The sequence below is a fragment of the Lynx canadensis genome, chromosome A2, assembly GCF_007474595.2.
Source record: "Lynx canadensis isolate LIC74 chromosome A2, mLynCan4.pri.v2, whole genome shotgun sequence".
Classification (NCBI taxonomy): Eukaryota; Metazoa; Chordata; class Mammalia; order Carnivora; family Felidae; genus Lynx; species Lynx canadensis.
This window is the reverse complement of record NC_044304.2, coordinates 149,288,457-149,309,708: the sequence shown is the minus strand read 5'-3', so window position 1 is coordinate 149,309,708 and position 21,252 is coordinate 149,288,457. Positions and strand designations below refer to the sequence as shown.

Here is a 21,252-nt window from a genome sequence, read left to right as displayed (position 1 = left end):
TGGTGTCTTTCAATACACACACCTACCTCTGAGGCTTCTACAAATTAGTCTTTGGGAGGTTTGAGTAAGTGATTAGAGCCCTTCCACCGGTTCTTATAGGTCATCCCATGTATCACACTTAAGTGGAGGTGGCAGGATAAGCTGAGAGACTAAATTTTGGTCTGTCATGGGAAATGCAGGAGGGCAGGTGGGAGCTGGGAGACGGACTCCAAAGAGATTCTTCTCCTTCCCCGCTCCCCCTTGCAAAAAAAAGAATAACCAAATCTTTGGTTCCCCAGGAAAGGATTAAGTGCTTTCCTTTGCTTCAAGGAGCTCCCCGAAAGAAAACCTACCATGTAGGTCTCGGCAAAGGGAAATTGGACCACCTGACTGAGAAGGGGCAGGAGGTCTGCAGGCTTCAAGAGGATGGCAGTGAAGGTGATGGTAACAACACCAAGATTTTCCTGAGTGCTCACTACTGTGTTAGGAAGCATGCATATTAATATGCAAGTTAGAAACTGACGCGGTCATTTACTTAATCCTTTGCAACAACCCTGTGACAAAGGTACGTTATTGCCGCTTGACGTGCATAATAATGCTTCACTGTTTACCTTCATTTCTCAGACCAGGATTTCTCAAATAAAATCCCAATTCCTAACAGGTGGTTCACTTATTTCAAAATAAGATTCAATAAAGCCAAATTCCAGTACAACCATACATGTTATATAGTTTCTTATACACCCATCTCTGATGATTTTTTCTAAAATATATTCAATATGAAAATAAAAAGTGAATAGAGACATAAACTTTCACCTAACATATAAACCACTCAATAAAGTTCAAACACTTACATGTCAATGCAAAACTAAAAATTCTATTAAAGACACAGAGATATATTGTAATAGTGCTGTATGGTGACAGATGGTAACCACATTCACGGTGAACATAGCACAACGTGTAGATTTGTTGAATTACTATGTTGTACACCTGAAACTAATGTAACATTGTGTGGCAACTATCCTTCAATGAAAAGTAAATGAGTAAATGAATAAAACAAGTTCATACTTCCCTGCCTATTGGAGGTGGAATCCACAGGTCTTAATGTAACCTCATAATGACTCATTACAAATTAATGATTCACCACTATTATCAACCTTTCTGTTTAGCAATAAATCCTGCCCTTAAAGGCTACCACGGCAGGTAGAGCAATTTGTAGCCCACTTAAATGGCCCCCAACCAGTATGTCATTTCATGATTTTATATAGTTTTTCTCATAGAGACTAGCAGCGATTAATTCTCGGTGCTTTGAATAAAAAAGTAGCAGTCGACTCTTACTGTTGTCAGTTTCTGCAACTGCTGATTTGCTGCTAAAAATACTGTGAACCAGAAAACCGGCAAACTTTTCTAGAATAGGCTTTGACTAAGGGTCTGAGGGTAAAGCATGTGGGCTCTGGTATCTAGGTATATTAGGACCACCATTTATGTAACTCAGAAACTTTCAATTTTGCTTCTACTAGTCAACTCTTGGCGCTTAGTTCCTTAATCGATCAAGTACTTAGAGGAAGTAAAATCGGAGGATATCTCTATTCTCTCCCACAACCAGGTGTGCAAAAGCCAGGTGTGCAAAAAGTACTATGAATACTTTGATGAATGTGAGAGGTTTCACGATAAGAGACGTATTTTTCAAATCCTTGTGTTAAAATTTAAATTTCTTGAAAGCAAAGCCATCTTACTCATTTCTACATATCTCAGAGCACCTAACATTGTGTCCCACCCATAGTTAGCTTTTGATTCTTATTTATTTCTTGAAATAACCACTGCCTTATGAAAGAGGTGACAGTTGTGCTGGTGATATTTAGATATTTGAAGACGGCTGGAAAAGCATCCCAGTAGAGAAAAGTGAGGGAGGGAGTAAGAACCTAAAAAGAATGCTCTCAGCAAGTCAAGGGGACAGGAAATAGCTGAGGTTGGCTGAGGTGCCTGAATTATTTCTAGTGATACAGAGAAAAAATATACATACATGTGGATACCATGTATGGCAGTGAATAAAATGCAGTGAATCTTCATGCATACGCGGCGGCTCCTTTAAATGTTTATGGCGCTTGCACAGGGTGTAAGTGCTCTTGCAGGACCTAAAGAATTTAAATGTCATGCCCCAAACTTGCAAATACAGAGGAAAAAGAGAAATAACATCCATTAAGCATTTATGCGCATTGACTCTAGACACTTTACTATTTGATCGTCAACTCACTAGCCCTTCTCTGAAATATTATTTTCCTTAGTACGCCACCAAAAACTATCAGACACTAAGATGTTTGCCCGAGATCGCACAGCGGCTCTGGGGGAGCGGGTTGTTCCACTCTTAATTTGTCTTGCATGGTTCCTGCCTCCCCCCCCACGAATGGCCAAACACCTCCCCGGAGGCCCCGGAGCTAAAGCTGTCCATCGTAAGAGGCGCTACTGAGGAATGAGGAATTGATGGCTCGCTTCCTTTCTTCCTCGGGACTTCTAGTTCGATGGTCTCATGCTCCGTTGGCCTGCGTGCAGCGTGCGGAAGCACCGTGGAAAAGGAGGCTCGGCGACGAGACGGGAGCTGGCCAACGTTCGCCAGTCTGCGTGACCAGCTGTTCCCGTAACGCTGCAATTCTGAGGCCTATTTCTGGCTCCCACGGTTTACAGCTTAGAGTTGGGCTCCTCTCGAGGACATATGGGTACTGGCCTACAGGCTGTGGATTTTTTTCAAAGAGGAAAAACCTGTCTATGGTGCGGCTGGCCTTCAGAATTCTGTCTAAAAAGCCCGCCTAGCGAGGCCCGGACAACATGAAACTGCCGATATTTGACCTTGTCTGACCTCTAACAGCAACAACGTTGTAACTTAGACACATTCCGGATGTGTTCGGAGGAATTTCTAGTCCACTTCTGGCTCTGCTTTCTGCATGATGACACGACCACTTGTTACAAAATTTCCTGCATTTTAAAAAGCTTTAGCATACGAAGCAATGACAACGACACTTAACGGTGCTCAGAGCGATTTTCATCCTGTTCATCCTGCACTTTAGTTAATCTTCAGGATCCGGTACTTGGAACACACACAAAAATTCCCTGCCTTTTCAACTCTTACAACTCGGAGACGGACCTCTTATGTTAGGTCATTTGTTCTGGCTCTAGAAGGATTTTGTGACTTCACTCTCTCTAAAAGCAAAAAACAAAAAACAACTGGGGGTGCCTGGACGGCTCAGTGGGTTAAGCTTCTGACTTCGGTTCAGGTCATGGTCTTACGGTTCCTGGGTTTGAGCCCCGAGTCGGGCTCTCTGCTGTCAGCGCGGAGCCCGCTTTGGGTCCTCTGTCTCCTTCCCTCTCTGCCCCTCACGCTCTTTCTCTCTCTCTCTCAAAAATAAACATCAAAACAAAAAGAAAACCAACCAGACTGTCTTAACTGATCAAGGATGACACGAAAGCAGCTCTCTGGTCCTTGTCTCCAATATGATTTCCTTCCAGTGCTAATGACTGTAAGCCACTACCCTGTGAATAAACCCATTTAGGTCTCCTAACGCCAGCTGCAAGTAGGAAATTAAAGCAAATGGAAAGGCAGGCGCTGCAGCAGTTCGGGTGTGGGTACCCGGATCCAAGAGACACTCATCCATTAACCAAACAGCAGCACTTGCAAACCCAGCGGGCACCCACGGCTCCCCGCTGAGAAACAGAAATTAACTTTGTGAGGAGATAATTTGTCTTTAGATGCTTGTCATATTCAGAAAAGCTCTCTCAGGATGAGGCGGTGGGAAGAAGGAAGGGAGGCTCTTGACAATATAGCCACGTATACAACAAAAGCTTATCAGGGAGCCAGGTGGCACCGAAGATTGATGTCCCATCGCGCTACCTCTGGGACACGTGCGTGAAACGGGGCAGGAGCTGTGGTGCCATTTACTTCTAATGGCTGATTGGAAAAAGGAACACTGCACAGACCATGGTGGTAGGTTTAACTCAACCGGGAAGGATCAATGAGACAAGTGGACCGAGGTATCTGAAGACCAAATTGGTGCCAATGGGTGGGCTTTTGCAAGGTTTGGGGGAGAAAAGTCCAGTAGCCACAGGGCAGGAGAGATGGCAGCAAAGAGACCTGCTGGAGTGGAAGGCTGGCCAAATAGGCCATCAGAAGTGGAAGTGCACCCTGGGACTGGACAGCAAGTGGCACCTTGGTGCCACCAAGATGCCACTTGCTCTTCAGAACACATGAAGCAGAGGAGATGCTGAAGAAGGTGCCACCGTTTTGATTTATTTGAAAATAATTTAATACTACAGGGTTTGGATTAGCCACCATGGGGTAAAAGCAGAAGAAAACTCTGATGTTTGTGAACAGAACACCCTTTAAAAAAAATTTTTTTTTATGTTTATTTATTTTTGAGACAGAGAGAGACCGAGCATGAGTGGGGGAGAGGCAGAGAGAGAGACACACACACACACACACAGAATCCGAAGCAGGCTCCAGGCTCCGAGCTGTCCGCACAGAGCCCGACGCGGGGCTCGAACTCACAGACCGTGAGATCATGAGCCGGAGTCGGACGCTTAACCAACACCCTTTAATTTCAGAATCAACGTTCCCTGAGCACCTTGAAAATGCCAAATCCCCACCCTCGAGGAGTTTCCAAGGGGTAGGATTCCAAAAGATGTTTAGGAGTGTCTTCACCAGAGCCATTTACCAGATGAAAGATGTCTGTTTAGTCTCAGGGTATTAGAAGGCAGTCATCCAGGTGGATCAAGTGGAGGTCATTACTTTTAAAAAAATGTTCTGTGGCTCCATCACATTTCTGGCTTTACATAAGAACCTACCAAGCAAGGAACCTGAATCGAGAGGCCTGGAGGTATAGAATGGGGTTTTGTACAAGCTACCTGAACTGGCCACTGGCCTCCCAGTTCCAACTGATGGTTATCTTTATACATGACAGTGATACTGGGGCACCTGAGTGTCCAACTCTTGGGTTTCGGTTCAGGTCATGATCTGACAGGTTTGTGAGATCAAGCCTCGCATTAGGCTCTGTGCTATCAGTGCAGAGCCTGCTTGGGATTCTGTCTCTCCCTATCTCTCTGCCTCTCCCCCACTTGTGTCTGCGTGCACGCATGCGCGGTCTAAAATAAACATTTAAAAAAAACCATAAAAACTGAAAGTGATACCTATGACGTGCTATAGTATAAAAGGATCAGCAGATTAAAAAATCACGTATTTGGTTACCCAACAGACTTTCTCGGCACCTGCTACATGTTTGATATTCCGCTAGGAGACGCACAGGCGGTGAGAATATAGTCTCTCCATCCTCAAGTAATTCACACACTTGTGGGTGACAGAGAAGAAAATAAGCAATTACAAAAGAGGCAATGCCGCACGTTGGTAAGGGGCAATGCCAGGAATGAGGCTGGGCAGTGTGTCCAACTCCAAGGCGCTAGGGCATCACACATCTATTTTCTCGTTTACGACGGCATAGCACTTGCCTTCATAATGTATTCTTACGCGTTACTTATTTAATCTCCTTACTGATGCTGTAAGGGTCGAATTAGTATTATAGGGTATTCAAGGCATTCAAGTATACCCTTGAACAGTATGGGCATAGATCTTTTTTCAATACGGTACAATACCGTAAACGTATTTTCTCTTCTTTGACTTTCTTAACGTTTTCTTTTCTCTAGTTTATTTTATTGTAAGAATACAGTATATAATACATACAACATGCAAAATATGTTAATTAGCTGTTTATGTTACCTGTAAGGCTTCCAGTCAACAGTAAGCTACTACTAATGTTTTGGGGAGTCAAAAGTTTACATGGATTTCCTGCACAGAGAGGTTAGGTCAGTGCCCCTAACCCTCACGTTGTTCAAGGGTCAAATGTATACAGCCTCAAGGAAGTCAGGCTTCCTGTAGAAGGTCAAGCAGCCAGTTGAGTAGCACGGCTTGGATCTGTCCCCATGTCTAATTTCAAAGGCCATGCTCTTTTTTAACTATACAGGCCAGCTTCTTAAAATCAATATTCATGTAGGGGTTCACTTTACAAAGTGCTTTTACGTGTTCCAGGTCGTTTCATCTTCCGGACAAGGCTGTAAGGTAAGTATCTCGGATAACAGGTAAGGAAACTGAGGCTCAGAGTTGTGAGGGATGGTATCCATTTACAGGACTCAACAGCGGTAAAGCTAAAGGTTTACCACCAGGTGCCAGACTCTAAATCGAAGCTTCTCCCACTACAGTCTACATACGTAATAACCGTCTGCCAACATTCTCAGGTGCGAAGGGGGATGCAGGGTTAGCTACTTTGACTTGCAGCTGAAACACAGAAGCTGACCTGACGCCTGCCTCCTAACACTAGCTGCTTCTACCTTCTCCCCAAAGAAAAAGGTAGACGTGCTTTTCAGAACCGTCCATCATTCTCTGTTACCAGGTACTATTCCATCACCATTTGGGCACTTAGCCCAGAGAAGGTGAATTTGGAGATTTGAGGGTTGCAGGCTGCAATACAGATCGCTGGGCCCTACACTCAAAGCCACACATCTCCAAATGCGCAGTTGTGCTAGTACCTTGGGAACAAAGAAGAAATCCATCCTTCCCACCAAGTGGAGGACATAGGGACATGGGTGTTCTCATACCTTCTCTTCATATCATACGGGACAGGAGGAATCTTTCTACTATAGTACACAGTGGCAGTGAGAACTCACAGGTGAAACTAAGTTAGTTTTCTGGTTCAGATTATTAGATCATTCCAGGAAGGTTGGTGGTTTGAGAGGGGCTGAGAAAGGAGTTAGAAAGTGGTAAAATTACTCTCTATTGACAATGCCTGGGAAAGCTTTACAAGGGAAGCAACTGTCCAGTTCTCCTGGCGGCTAAAAACAGCCGATTTGGTAGTACCCTAGGAACAGGAGGGGGAGCCATTGACAACACCACGGGCAGTGGGAGGGCAGCGTTGTGATGTCTACTTCCTGTAAGTAAAAAAGACACGGAGCCATTAGTGACTCACGAGTAGGGGTCATAAACCACACAAGTCCCTGGCTGATGGCCCAGATGATATAGCGCCTTCTTTCTTTAATTAATGCCAAAAGGCAAGTTCTTTTTTTTTTTTAATTGGTTTCTAGGGAGTAAAGGGAAGAGAGGGTGGGGAGGATACACCCCAGAAGAAGTAGCCGACAGGGCCTATTTGAAGGTAGGGATGGAGTGAGAGTTAAGAGGGTCCAAAGTTTAAAGTGCTTCAGGGCCCCACACAGTCTCTCAATTTTGCTGATGGCTGCACTCATGTTTTAAAAATAAAATATCTGCTGAGTGGATTAAAAGAATGAATTGAATTCCCGAGGCTCCGGTTACCTTTCTCTTTGCCAGTTTTTATCAGCAACGATCAGTAAGACTGTCAGATCTGATGTAAACTTCTTTCCTCTTGCCCTCTTTTTAGTTTCAGAGCATATGAAGTACAGGATTAATTCTTCTTCTCTTTCAAACAGTTGAGGCCAGGAAGAGAATGCACTAGAGAAATACCCAGGGACCAGGATACCAACAAGAGAGGGCACGCGTGTGTGAGGGGATGCCATCCTCAGAGTTCCCTCCGTCAGTGCCCGGGCCCCCACGTGTCCTGCTGACTCACCCTGAGAAGCAGGGGGCCAGACGGTCTCTTGGAGAGACGAGTCTAAAAGGACACTGCTGGCCTGTCGTCATGAGTCCTCTTCCCAGAGTCAAGTGGGATGGACCGTTTCACACACACACCCTCTCCCATGAGCACTGCCTCTGTCTCATGAGGCCGCTGCCTACTCGCTCCTGGTGAGGGCTGTTTCATCTGTGCACAGCCCGTCTTGAGGGCTCAACGCTCTACCTCCATAGGGCAAAGGTAAACACAGCGTACCAACCAGGGACCGTGAACTGCCAGGCCCTGCTAATGAGCGCCTCCGTGCTCACAGACAAGCCAGGGAAAGGAGGCACACCTGCAGGAGAGCTCTCTTTGGGGAGCTAGGAGCAAAGCCCGGGGGCAGGGAACGGTGTAATACAGATACGGCTCAGCTGACATGAGCCCGCGGGTTCTTCTGAGGTTAAACCTGACCAGAAGATGCGGAAGGACACCTAGAACAAGATCCCTGTGCCCCCAGAGATGAATATGAACATGAGCACTCGGTGAGGGTTCAAGAAACAGCTGAACTGGACCAAACTGATTCAGGATGTCTAAGTGGCAACGCCTGTGATTGGTTTGCAGGGCCTCCAGTGAGCCCAAGCCTGATGGTAAGCGACTGAGATGTGAAGGCAGAGAAAGATTTTCTTTTCCCATAAAATCAAGGGGATGAGCATCAAAACAGAGGTGAGAGCTCGCCCATAACGAGATTCAGAAGAAGTGGATGGCAACAGAACTCAGCTGGCTAGAGGAAGCAGGTGTTCCTGCTGGTGACGGAGCACATAGTTAGCTTCGTGTCATGCTAACGAATGGCACTGTTCCCAAGAAGCCTGAACCTACCTTGATTGCCTAACACCCAGCCGAATTGCACTTACCCTCCAGCTAGAATCGTTTACTGGATTCTGAACATTAGGAACAGAAAGACAGTTAATTGACTAGATCTAGCTTCCAGGAACTTAGCCCATCTCAGGTCTCCTGGGCCTATAGGGGGCACTCCAGAGCCAAGATACCTGATTGTCTTGCATTTACTTGTTGTGATGTTTTGTGTCTTTAACAAATTATTGGCCCCTAGGTCACTGTGACAGGGCTCAATAAATATAAACTTGTTTTGTGCAAATCCATGTGAGGAACAGATTTTAAGTGACACAGATGTGGCTACTCCTTTCTTTTAGAAACGATGCTTTTATCAAAGATGATTCCATGAGTTTTGCTTACTCCTTAATCTCCAGCCTGCCCGGAGTCAGGAAAATGCTGTGCTTTTTTTTTTTTTTTTTTTTTTAATGGGAAAGAATGCATTTTAGAGAGAATCGATTAAATGTCTATCATCTCTTGGGTTATGAACATTTAGAAAAGGATATGTGATCTAAGAGCTATCTTGTACTCACGAGGGCGTTAATTTTCTTTTCTTATAGGACTAGTGGAGACTGATACAGTTCTTCAGTTATCCTGAGGGCTGTCCTTACGGTAAAAATATGGGGTAGATAACAGCTCATGGAGTCAAGCATTAGCAGGCCGTTGAGAAGCTATATACTAAGGGGCACCTGGATGGCTCAGTCAGTTAAGCAGTCAACTCTTGATTTCAGCTCAGGTCAAGATATCATGGTTCTTCATGAGTTCGAGCCCCACTTCAGGCTCTGTGCTCACCGTGCGGGAGCCTGCTTTGGATCTTCTGTCTCCCTCTTTCTGGCCCTCTCCCGCTCACGCACTCTCTGTCTCCCAAAAATAAACTAAAAAAAAAAAAAATTAAAAATAAAAAAAAGGTGATATATTAAGACAGGGTTGCTTAATGGAGTCTTCAAACCTGAGGGGACATTCAGAACAGTCTATACTCCTTGGAAATAACCTGTACAACAATTTTATTGATACCTTTGAATAAAGAGATAAAAGATTTATTAAATTAAAAAAAAACCAGAATACTGAGAATACTATTTGCATATAATGCTATTTGTTGTACTGATGATAAAGTCAGGGTTCAATGTCATCCTGAGAAGCAAGAAACCAAAATTATGTAATTTAAGAGCAACGAATGTTTTCCCCTTAAGTTCCCAATTATTGGCTTTGTCAATAGCATTAAAAAAAAAGTCTGGAGATTTTAATCTCTAAAAAATCAACAGGAATTAGAATTTGATCAGGTTCTTGGAAAAATAACCAGAACAACCAAAAATTCCAGGCTGGATGAACAGCGGTACGATGTCCTAACAAATGTAGACCGCTATACTATTGACGGAGATCACATTAACTGGATTACCCTTTAGAAGTTAATTTTGTTCTGTGCTTCTCTTAGTATACTATACTCCCCCACATGGTCCTTCTTTCCGGTGACACCCCTACCCACAGACGCTCACTCTTGGTTCCTTTGTATCATTCGAGAACAGTTCAAACATCTCCTGAGAGCCTCTCCCTCACCGCTGATCTAAAACAAGCCACCTCCTTCCTAAACACTTTCTAGTATAACAGACATCGGTTTTACTGCCTCTGTAACATTTTTGACTATGCGACACCATCTCCTTTCTTTGCTTATTTTCTGGTTGGTTTTTCCACTGCTAGACTGTAAGCTCTATTGCCGTCTGTGTTCCCACTGTCTAAAAGAGTACCCAAAGTGGATAGTGGCTCCAGGAGTATCTGCTGACTGAAAAGTTAAACATTTGTACCCTGCAGACCACAGCGGGCTGTGTTCAATTTTAGGTATCCCATTCTGAGAGCGACATTAGATATCACCCAGAGGGGAGTAATCAGGATGAGGAACTTCCTCATAGGAAGAAGAGATGAATAAACTGGACATGTTCCATTTAAGGAAGAGAAGGTTCTGGGAAACACGATCGTTGTCTTGAAGGAAAGGAAGCCAACTTGCTTCACCAATATGCTAGGTGGCAAAACTGAAAGTAACGGATGAAGTACAGGGAAGCAGGTTTTTGGTTCAATCCTAAGGAAGAGCTTGGTTTGACAACAACAAAAAAAAAAGGTCAGGAGTCCAGTGAGGGAGTGGGTGGCCTTGGGAGTACACTGCTCCCTGATAAGGTGGGTATTGAGCAAAGGTTGGATGGCCACCTGGCAGAGGTGATGTCAAATGGATTCTGACACGTGGGGGGAGTGGGGAGGTGACCAAGGTAACCTTTAAGGCCTTTCGGTTCTAAACATTACCTGATTCTGTAAGTCTGTTCACATATGAGTGTAGTACTTCTCAGAACATGAGGTCCCTGTGATACTCTGGTAAGAAGAAATTCACCGGGAAACAGTGTATACCGGGTCCCCTTCTGGAATGTGCTACTACTGTAAAATTACCTGTTTCAAGTGATTTTTTTCCAAACCGATGTTTACCTTGAAACTGGCTGCCACACAGTATCATTAACATCCCACAGAATTGGACCCTGGGGAACGCAGTTTGGGAAAACACTAGCCTACGCTACGGGAAACATATTCTTTTCTCCTTAATGCAAAGATGCCAGGATTTCCAACTCTGCTCCGTGACAAACCTCTGGGCTGAAAACAGGGAAGTTATGCAGCACCCAGAGAAAATTTTTAAATTTTTACAATTTTATCCAGACAAGTAATCTGCATATCACAGGAACTGGAAGTGTTTTGTTGGTTTAGAAGAACACAAACAGATCAAAGAAACTGACGTTCTATTGAAAAATCGTTCCTGAACATATTTATATTATAGGAGTTGTTTCTTTGAACACTATGCCCATGAATAACCCACAGATCCTTAGTCGCAAGATACTGAAAACATTAATATTTCATACGCTGAAGTGCTGAGAGATGAACATTCATAGTAAGTATGTTGTCAAAGCTGACCAAAACCAAGAAAAGAAAATGTAGTTTTTAGGGAAGGCAAGTCTCATCTTTGGTTTCACAGTGATATTAATTTGGGGGGAATGCAAAGGATTGAAATGGCTCACTCAGTCAACAAATACTTGAGTACCTACCATGTGCTAGGCATCGCAGCTGCAAGGGTGAGCAAATCAAGACACCAGGCATGCTTTCAGGAAGCATTTCATTATTTACGAAAGGAGGCAAACAATTAAATTAGCCACTAGAATACATTGTGGTAAGCAAGGTGAGGAGCTGGGGCTGGTTCCTATTGAGCGAACTGGTCCACTGTTAGGACTGGTGAACCACGGGCATTATGAGACACACATGTACTATTATTATTATCATCATCATCTATTCTTTTGAGGTTATTTGCATGTATCGCATCCATGCGGTGAATATTCTATACTGTGCACGTCTCAGGACCGCATTCAGCACCATGCTGGTAGATTCAAATTGGCCGCGGTGGGGCTGGTTACACCACAGAGGTTCACAAACACCACAAACCAGGGCTTGATTTATTGACCTCCCTGACCCCCTGTTTTTTTATTCCCCAGAGAGCAGGCTGTTGAAAATTTACCAGAACCCCACCGGATTAAAAACTACTTTCAGGTCCCTTGGCTTCAGGTTAAAATAGATGAGACTTTCATTGAGAGATTAAAGTATCTTGGCCTTCTTGGCTTCTGAGAGGCTCTCCCATATCAAAAAAACATATTTACTTTTGCCTAAACATATTTTCACTCGAGAAACATGTATTAAACATCATGTGCAAGACATTAACGGGTGAAGAAAATGCCATGTATGATTCTGAAGACAGTGCTCAGACCAGTTAGAAACTCTGTTATAGAGAATACATCATTCTACGTAACATACAATTATCTTCGCTGTCCTTTATGAAACATGTTTACAAGCCATCATCCCCGGTGTTAAAAATATGGAAAGTGGGAAAGTTTCAGTATTATGTCGTCCCTTGAGTATATCAAATCCTTCCTGCTAAGTTTAACATTTTCACACAAAAATATTTAGATGGGAAGGAGACTATCTATATTACCGATCCCGCCTTTGACTGCCACGGGTGATGGAAAAGGTATCACAGATTATGTGGGCATCATCTCTCCTCTCCTGTAAGATCTTCCTGAAGCTGTGTACTTGGATGTACTCGGGCAAAAAGGGCCATTTCTGATTTCTTCCCTTTGCTATGTGATACGTTGTTAGGATTTCAAATTGGAATGCTATGTCTATGAACCTTCCCAGAACAGTCTATCTCCTATCATGGGGCTCTCTTGAGTTCTAAGACACTCCGATATGGTTGTGGGAAACTAGAAGGGAAGAGTAATCCTTTTACTCCTCTAGAAAAACTGCCCTTGCTGCTGCTAATCATACTTATGAGGAAAAAAAAGGCTGTTTACATAGTTCTTCACAGTTAGTCTTATTCACCTGTATTATCCCATTTAACTTTCTAAGGGAGCCATGACAAGTGCTCTTACTCTAAATTTTATGAATAAATACACAAGTGATGAGACCCACTTAAGAGCACACTGTGATGATATGGGTTTGAGAGGTCATGTGAAAATCCAGCTCGAAATCCAGCAGTCTGGCCACTGTACCATGGTCTGTGGGCCAAATCTGCCTGCTACCTATTTTTGTAATTGAAGTTTGATGGAACAGTCACGTGCGTTCATTTATGTACCTTCCCGCTACCGAGGCAGAGTTGGACAGTTGCAAAAGAGACCATATCACCTCTGAAGGCTAAAATATTTCCCAACTGGCTGTTTACAGAAAAAAGTTTGCTGACCCCCGTCCTACAGTTGAGTGGTCCTAAATTTCCGGCAGCAATCGCACGGACTCTTTCAGCCTAATACATGGTGGGGCAATCTACAGACACCAGTACTGTAAGGGGGGGTGCTCGCTAGGCCCCCACGACCACCAGGGGGATACACGTCACCCCCACAAAACCACACCTCAGCTAAGGGTGATCAGATGGCTGTGCTTACAAGGTACTCGACTAACTCGGGGTTGACGGCCTATGATTTCTATTATTAGCATTTTGAGGTTTATGAGAAACTGAAGGAAAAGGAAATGAATAGAAAGACAGAACTAAAGACTTCAAAGATGAAATGGAAGCCTAAGGTAATGAAGCAAGCAGCTGACGGGCCTAGAAATGGATTTTACGAAATTCCAGCCTTAGCTTGCCTCTTGCGTGGTCTTTCCTCCAATTTCCTTTCGGTTTACCCTCTATTTCTTTGCTTGACTGAAGCTCAACTATGTAGACATAAAATCAGGGTCATGTTCGACTATTTTTTGCTCTAAATTACAATTTTCCCCAGTGTGTGTGTGTGAGCGTGTGTGTGCGGGCACGTGCATGTGTGTATATGTGGGGGGGGGGGGCGGAGTGAGGAGGTGAGAGCGCTCATCAGAGAACTCACTGCAAAGTCTCTTGGTTTGTTATGGTGAACAACCGCCTGCCTTTTATGTTCTTTTAAATCCTAGAAGCCTGACAAGTTGAGCTAGTCAACAAGAGACACTTCATTCCCTGTCCCCCATCCCCCGCTCCCCCCAAAACAAGAATGCACCGTCAGCACTCTGACACCACTACAGCGAAGACCAGATTACCGTGACTTGCGTTCACGACATGATTATACAATGGACCTTTAGTCGGTTCAAGTAAGCAGGGCCTCCTCTACCTCACTGCCTGGCAACTGCAAGTGCAGAGTTTTGTTTCAACCAAGCTCCGGACTGGTGTCAAGAAAGATGTGATTTGCTGGGTGAGAGGGGAGAATGGTGTGGCTGGGACATGGGGGCAGGAGTTGTGTGCTGGAGAGGGCAGCCAGAGGCAAAGCGCTTCTGTCAAGGAGAAAGCCCGCCGAGCCCCAGGAAAGGGTTTTCTGACTTTCCGGGAGAAGCAGCTTCCAGACAGTTTGGGAGGAGTCTGACCCACAGATGTCTCAGCCAGCACAATGGGCAGAGGCTCTGTTCCTAAGCCCATCGTCTCCGCTAGTTGGCCATACCTCTGCTCGTTGGCCGTGCTCAATGCATTTCAACCGAATGGAATGTTCCCCATCACCTCTCGTAACTTGGTCCGTGGACGCTGTGGCTGCGGCTCTTGCACTGGGACAACACCACAAAGCACGTGCCTACCTGCTCAGAGTATGCCACCCTATCATCCTTCTAAATAGATAACAGCTTATTCGCTCAGGTTCACATAAAGAGAAAACATGCAGCATTAAAAACCGAAGCTCCCATGATGGGGAGGCTCCTTATACACACCAATCTTAATTTCAAGACGTCAACTTTGCATTTTCAGGTTTGAATTAAGGAAAGGCCCTTTTAAATTAAAAATTACAAAATCCATATGAGAAAGACCAGAATTGATCACAATCGAAGTAGAAAATTCAGTGTGGTTTTCATGTAAACACCGATATTTTCAGACTTCCTTTTTAGTCAGGAATGGCCTTCTGAAGGGGATTTTAAGTTTGGTTATAAAAATGGGGTGGAATCTGGGGCGCTTGGGTGCTTCAGTTTGGTGAAGCATCTGACTTCGGCTCAGGTCATAATCTCGAGGTTCATGAGTTCGAGCCCCATATTGGGCTCTGGACTGACAGCTAGGAACCTGGAGCCTGCTTCAGATTCTGGGTCTCCCTCTCTCTGCCCCTCTCCCACTCACGCTCTGCCTCTCAAAAGTAAACATTAAAAAAAACGGGGTGGAATCTGGGGTGCCTGGGTGACTCAGTCGGTTAAGTGTCTGACTTCAGGTCAGGTCATGATCTCATGGTTCTTGAGTTCGAGCCCCGCGTCGAGTTCTGTGCTGACAGCTCAGAGCCTGGAGCCTGCTTCGGATTCTGTGTCTCCCTCTCTCTCTGCCCTTCCCCCCTCGCACTCTGTCTCTCAAAAATAAACATTAAAAAAAATGGGGTGGAATCTGAGGAAAAGGATAAAGCAATGCTGTCCCTCTTATGGAAACATGGCGGAGAGGTATGGCCAAGGACGGGGAAAGAAAAGGGAGCAGTAAGCATGGTATATGCCAACCTGGTAAGAACGGAATGTGTGGTGGAGTAAACACTCTGAAATGAAATTGGGTGAAAGTGTAAAACATAATACACATCCTTGGAGCTGATTGCTGGAATCCCTGAGCATGAAGATGGGGCAACTGAGCGATTTTCTTGACAGGACTATGGGGGAAATGGTGCTGATTTATACTCATCTGAAGAAGCAGGTATAAAAAATGACATTTGGGTAGAATAAGAATGGGCCTGAGAGGAGAGAGAGCAGAAAAGCCCTAACCTGGTATGGATACAACATTCCCGGTCTCCACAGATGCCATCTTTCTAGTCTACAAATTAAAAACCTGGGACCATCATAGACCTGGCTTTCCATGCCCACCTATATCAGTGATTATGTGATTCTACAGCCTGACCCCTTTCATGGCTACTGTTTCATTTCCTACTGCCTATCTCAGAGTTTTTCTTTTTTAAAAAAAAAACCTCTTTATTGTGAAATAGGACACATATATTTCACAGTAACATCTACGTGAGAAGGTTTATGACAATGTATGTTTATGTTAATCAGGAAGCAAACCCCCAATGGAGCCCCAAACATGGTAAAAAAAAAACCCCAAAAACAGAACTTTCCAGTATCCCAAGTTCTCTCCGCCCCAGTTGAAACCTTCTCTCTCACCACCTGTGGTAACCTTTATAATAATCCTTCTGCTGCTGCTCTTTATAATTTTACCACTTGGATATGTGTCCCTAAAATATTTAGTATAATTCATAATTCTTATGAATGGAATCGTATTTTACATATTCTTTTGTGTCTTGCTTCTCGTTTGGAACGTAATTTCGTTAGATTCATCCAGACTATGTAGAACATGCTATTCATGCGCCGCTGTATGGGATTCCATGATAGGTGTAGAAGACAACGTATCTCTTTTCTTTCATGTGCTATGCTATTCCATGTCTCTCTATTTTGTTAATGTCTTTTCCTCTACTTTGAATATGCCCCACCTTTGTGGATTCAGCTTAAGTATCACCTCCTTTAGGAAATCTTTCTTGAATGACCACTCCCCCTCCTGAACTCCCAACGTGCCAAGTACAAATGTAGATCGCGGAAGGTCTAACACGGATTTGCTGACTGCCACTGTCTCCTAAATAATACACTTAGCGGCAGTCTCTGGGCCTTCTCACCTCGGTAGCTCCCTATCTCACGCTGTGCTGCGTACTGAGTACACGTAGGATACGTGCCGGCTGAGTACATGCAAGGAGACTTAGAGAACTTTCAGGTTTAACACTTGAAACTTCAAAGAAATAAAGTTACACGTGACCCACGTCCACAGATTTAAAAGCTGCACCTGTTACACTGGCCGGCGGTTCAGAAGTCTGGATTTTCATCTTCCCATAAGGCACCTGTCCTGGAAAGATCTGGCCCCAAGTCCCCCATGGCTGATATCCTAAAGCTCACTAGTCCTCTTAAATGATGGCCCGCTTTGGTGTTCTTTCTTTGTTGATTACTAACTCATCTGCCCATTTCTCTGCTACCGGCAGACCGGCCAAGGCTAAACAACCTGGCCAAGGAAAATACGGTGAAAATGAATTTATTAAGAGTGTACATTTTTCACCAGAGCACAATCTTCAAAGCAATGTGCTGCACTGTCATTATCTCATTACAGTAATTTCAACACTTGCTCCTGTTAACTTATTAAAAAACATTTTAAATCATTTTCTTCATTGCAGGCACAACAAACTATCTCATTACCCAAATATGGATCAGTGCCAAGTGATATGGCAAGGGATGTGATGGGAGGAAGGCACATAGGCAGACAAGAGTCAGGCTTCGGAGAGACGCGTGCCCATAACAATAAATTGACCGTAAGCCACCGCTTGCCAGACAGGAAGTGAGTTTTCAAAATGTTGTCACATTGTGCCACAACAGCGCTAAAACATGATGCCTCTCACCTTCTTCTAAGTCCCCTAGAGAGAAAAGATACCTTGTTGATTGGCCTACATTTTTTTTTTTCCTCGAGTAATACTGGTAGAGCACAAATTAACCTCTACCCACTTCACGTATATGCTTAACATTGTAAGACAATCCCTTGTAAACGTTTGGATGAAAACCTTCAAGTTTAAAAAACACACTTATCATTTCAAAGACGTTGTCTAAAGCAAAGGTTGGCAAACTATGGCTGCAAGCCAAATCCAGCCGCTATATTTTTTTATAATTAAAGTTTTATTGGAACACAGCCATGCTCGTTCACTGACACATTGTCCATGGTTGCTTCTATACTACAATGGCCCAACTGTTCGAAAAGAGACCATACAGCTTGCAGAGATGCATGGAAATATTTGCTCTCTGGCCCTTTACAGAAAAAAGCTTGTTGGCCCCTCGTGTACAGCCTTCTACTCAAAGAATGGCTCACGGACCAGCGGCTTCAGCATTACTTCAGTGTTGGTTCAAAATGTAGAACCTAAGGAATCAATCAGACTGAATCAGAGAGAGAGAGACCACGAGTGAGGGAGGGGCAGCGAGAGAGAGAGAATCCCAAGCAGGCCCCATGCTCAGCGTGGAGCTCGACGTGAGGCTTGATCTCACAACCGTGAGATCGCGACCTGAGCCTGTGTCAAGAGTTGGATGCTTAACCAACTGAACCACCCAGGTGTCCTGGGACTCACTGAATCAGAATATGCATTTTAAAAGGATCCTCCTGGTGGCTAAAATGATTATTAAAATTTTAGAAGCATTGGGCTAAGGAACACAGTCCTGAAGATAAATAAAACGACAAAAAAGAGGAGCACCTACTACTAGATTGACAATATTTTATTACTGGACAATAGAGGAGAGGGCTGCTTGCAAAGATTTGCATACAGATGAAGAGGAAAAAAGAGGTAGGTTGAAAATTCTGGAGAGCATGAAGATTGTACATGAAGGGGACAGATTTCCGGTGTCCATTTATATGCCCGGAAAGGACGGGATGTGCACAAACGACTTTATCCCAGATGGCTAGGTTTTTGGAAAAGAACCATCACTCCTGAAAGCAGGTTCAGTCTAGGCCCAGTATCGCTCTCCCCAGCACAAAAACAACAAGTAAATAAGAAACACATTTGCCAATTTCAACCAAGTCCATTTGGTTGTCATATTCATTTCCTTTTTAAATACTCCATTTTCCCTGTGTAACAAGAAAATTGTTTTTCCAATAAGGCAAATGGGTTATGATTTGTTCCCTGAAATAAACATGTTATAAAATCTACTTTAAATCTCTATTTTATTATGTGTTATTTGTGTTCCATTTGTAACCAGCTATATGCTGTCATTTTGGGTTTGCTTTATCCAACACTATAAGGATCTGACAGAGATGAATATCATTTCCCCTCAAAGTTACAGAGCCTGATCCATTCGCATCCTTCATTTTCTAAGTTCTTGGGTTGGCAAGTTTCACTGTATCCAAACTAGACGCCTCCAAAGAGAAACATAACAACATATAAAGAAGCACAAGAACCATTTTGCGAACTTTCTTCCAACCGATGGACAGCGCAACTCCGACTTGTGAAAAACACGTGTTAGGATCCAAATTCTCACTGGAAAAAACAGCTTCATTGAGACGGAAGAAAGATATCAGGCAGTAATTTGGGAGGAAAAGTTATTACTGCTCCTTTCCGAACAACTTGTAGTGGCTCAGAGACGATCACCTTCTGTTCCCAAAATGCACCTTGCTTTGGGCATGCTGGACTTACCAGGTAGAAAATACATTTGCCAAGAAAAGGCAATCCTTTAAGAGCTTTCACACTGGACCGTCTCTGACTTCAGAGGTGACAAACTGACTTCTGTCACAGAGAATGTATGCTTTTTACCATCCCCTGCTCTTCGAATCAGATCTGACAACAAGGGAATTTGGCTGATAACTGATGGTCTTTTTCCAGAGCACCATGGAATGTTACAGCTGGAAGGATATTCTAAAGAGGACCAGTATCCTCTGTTTGGAGATGAGAAAGGCAGGCCCAAAGAGGTTAAGTGCACTGCCCAAAGCTGCATCACAAGTGGGTAGCAGATCACCAAGATATTCCATCCTGGAAGGCACTTTCTCTCTTCTTTTAAATTTTGCCCTCCTTCGTGCTCAGTCCAGTGCCCGGTACACAGTAGGCATTCAGAACTTGTTTGTTCAGCGGCACAGAGATTCCAGTCCAAAGTTTTCTCCACAGTGCCATGCTTGTTCACGTTTAACAATGGATTAGTCTATCTTCCCAAAGAATCAGAAGTCGTATTTCAAATTATGCTTCCACACAGGTATAATTAAATCTTTAAAAGGTGGGATGGCAAAGAAATTAGAGGCTAGAGCATAACAGACATTTTACAACCCGCGGATGCCAACAGCAGGAAGCCCACCTTGTGCCGCCCCCCTCCCCCCATAGTGTAACGGCAATTATATTCCAGGGCGAATAATACAATTATCTAAATGAAACCAGGAAGAAAAAAAAAAAAGAGAGAAAAAGGAAGCAACATAAAAGGATTAGCTGTTCAAGGATTCGGGGTTGGAGGAGGGAGGGGGATGGATCCAGGCTGACAATTTCATAAAGTAGCCATCAATTATTAAAATCACTGTGACTTTTCAGACAGCATTCTGGACAGCAAGGGGAAAAAAACAGTCGAAAATTTTGAAAACCACAAATTAGGAGAGAGATGCTTGTTATTTGGTTTTGGAGTGAAATGTGCTCTGCCTTTAGAGAAAGGAGCAAAAAGAAAAGCAAAGTCACCCTAAACAGGAGGTGGTGCGAGATGTTCTTTTCCTGAAAGTGCCAAAGAACGGAATAGTTCCCTTATAGTTACAAGTGTTGGTGCTAAAATCCAATGTAAACAAATTACTCAGAACAGGAAAGGGGGAGAAGGTTTTAAATAATACGGTAGGTAGAAGAGAAAGAGAACTGGGTCAGCAAAAGAGGGGTCTGGATTCTACTCCTGGAGCTGTCGTTTATCAGATATATCACCTTAGACCATACACTTAACTAGTTAAGCTTCAAATTCCAGCTCTAGAACTCTTTGGGAGTCCAGACTTTCCGTGGTAGAAAATATCAACACTAACTGGGGAAAATTTATACTACAAGCTAACCACATACAATCAGAGTTAGGGCTTACACAGAACACGTGTCTCACGTGTGGAAGTTTGGTTACAACATTCCTTGTCTGCTAAGTTGTCTTTCTGCTATAGAAGTAAACCAGCATGTACCTACCTGTCCAGAAGTGAGGAAGGAGAATTAACATAAGCCTAAAATTTGCGCCAAGACTGGACGTATTTGCATTTGCTAAGCTAGCTCGACAGCAATTGATTGTTGCTACCCAGGTACAAGAGTTCCAGGTGGGTTAGTACTCAGGGGGTCAATCTGATATAGTTTCAGGAGCCAATTAGCTTGGTTTTTCCTACATATGGTTAGCTGGGAAAAAGTAAAAATAACTTTCGATCCAGTCACTTATGATTATTTCTGTAAAACCACTCCATAAAAAGAGCAGACATTATAAATATATAACTAGTCACATAAATATTTAACTAATGCATTTTAGCCAAATATATGAACTATAGCAAGATTTTTAAAAATATAGTTACCCAGGGATTAATTAAAAACACTCACCAACTAAACTGTAACATTATAAATTACAACTTCTATCTGGATTCTTCTGTTTTTCACTTAAAGAGAAATCTTTAATTTTCTCATATTTATGTTCTGTTCATCAAAAAGTTTCTGATCACTTGCAGCTTACAAATTTCCTGTCATGCTGGGTGTTGGAGAAAGTTCTCTCTGCACTTACAATCTGGCCCCTCTGTCTACACTCCTTCCACTCTATTAATCCCTCTACA

General features: G+C 43.6%; 1 protein-coding gene and 1 long non-coding RNA gene across 2 annotated transcripts in view; one reads left to right on the top strand and one right to left on the bottom strand.

Annotated features, from left to right (window-relative positions):
- The window catches only part of LOC116737948, an 85,942-nt gene extending 77,185 nt beyond the window's left edge, over window positions 1-8,757 (top strand). Inside the window, exon 6 of the long non-coding RNA XR_004343313.1 lies at window positions 7,453-8,757. This is a non-coding gene — a long non-coding RNA (uncharacterized LOC116737948). The remainder of the gene's footprint in view (window positions 1-7,452) is intronic.
- The window catches only part of EXOC4 (exocyst complex component 4), a 754,543-nt gene that overhangs the window by 176,709 nt on the left and 556,582 nt on the right, over window positions 1-21,252 (bottom strand). The window lies entirely within an intron of this gene.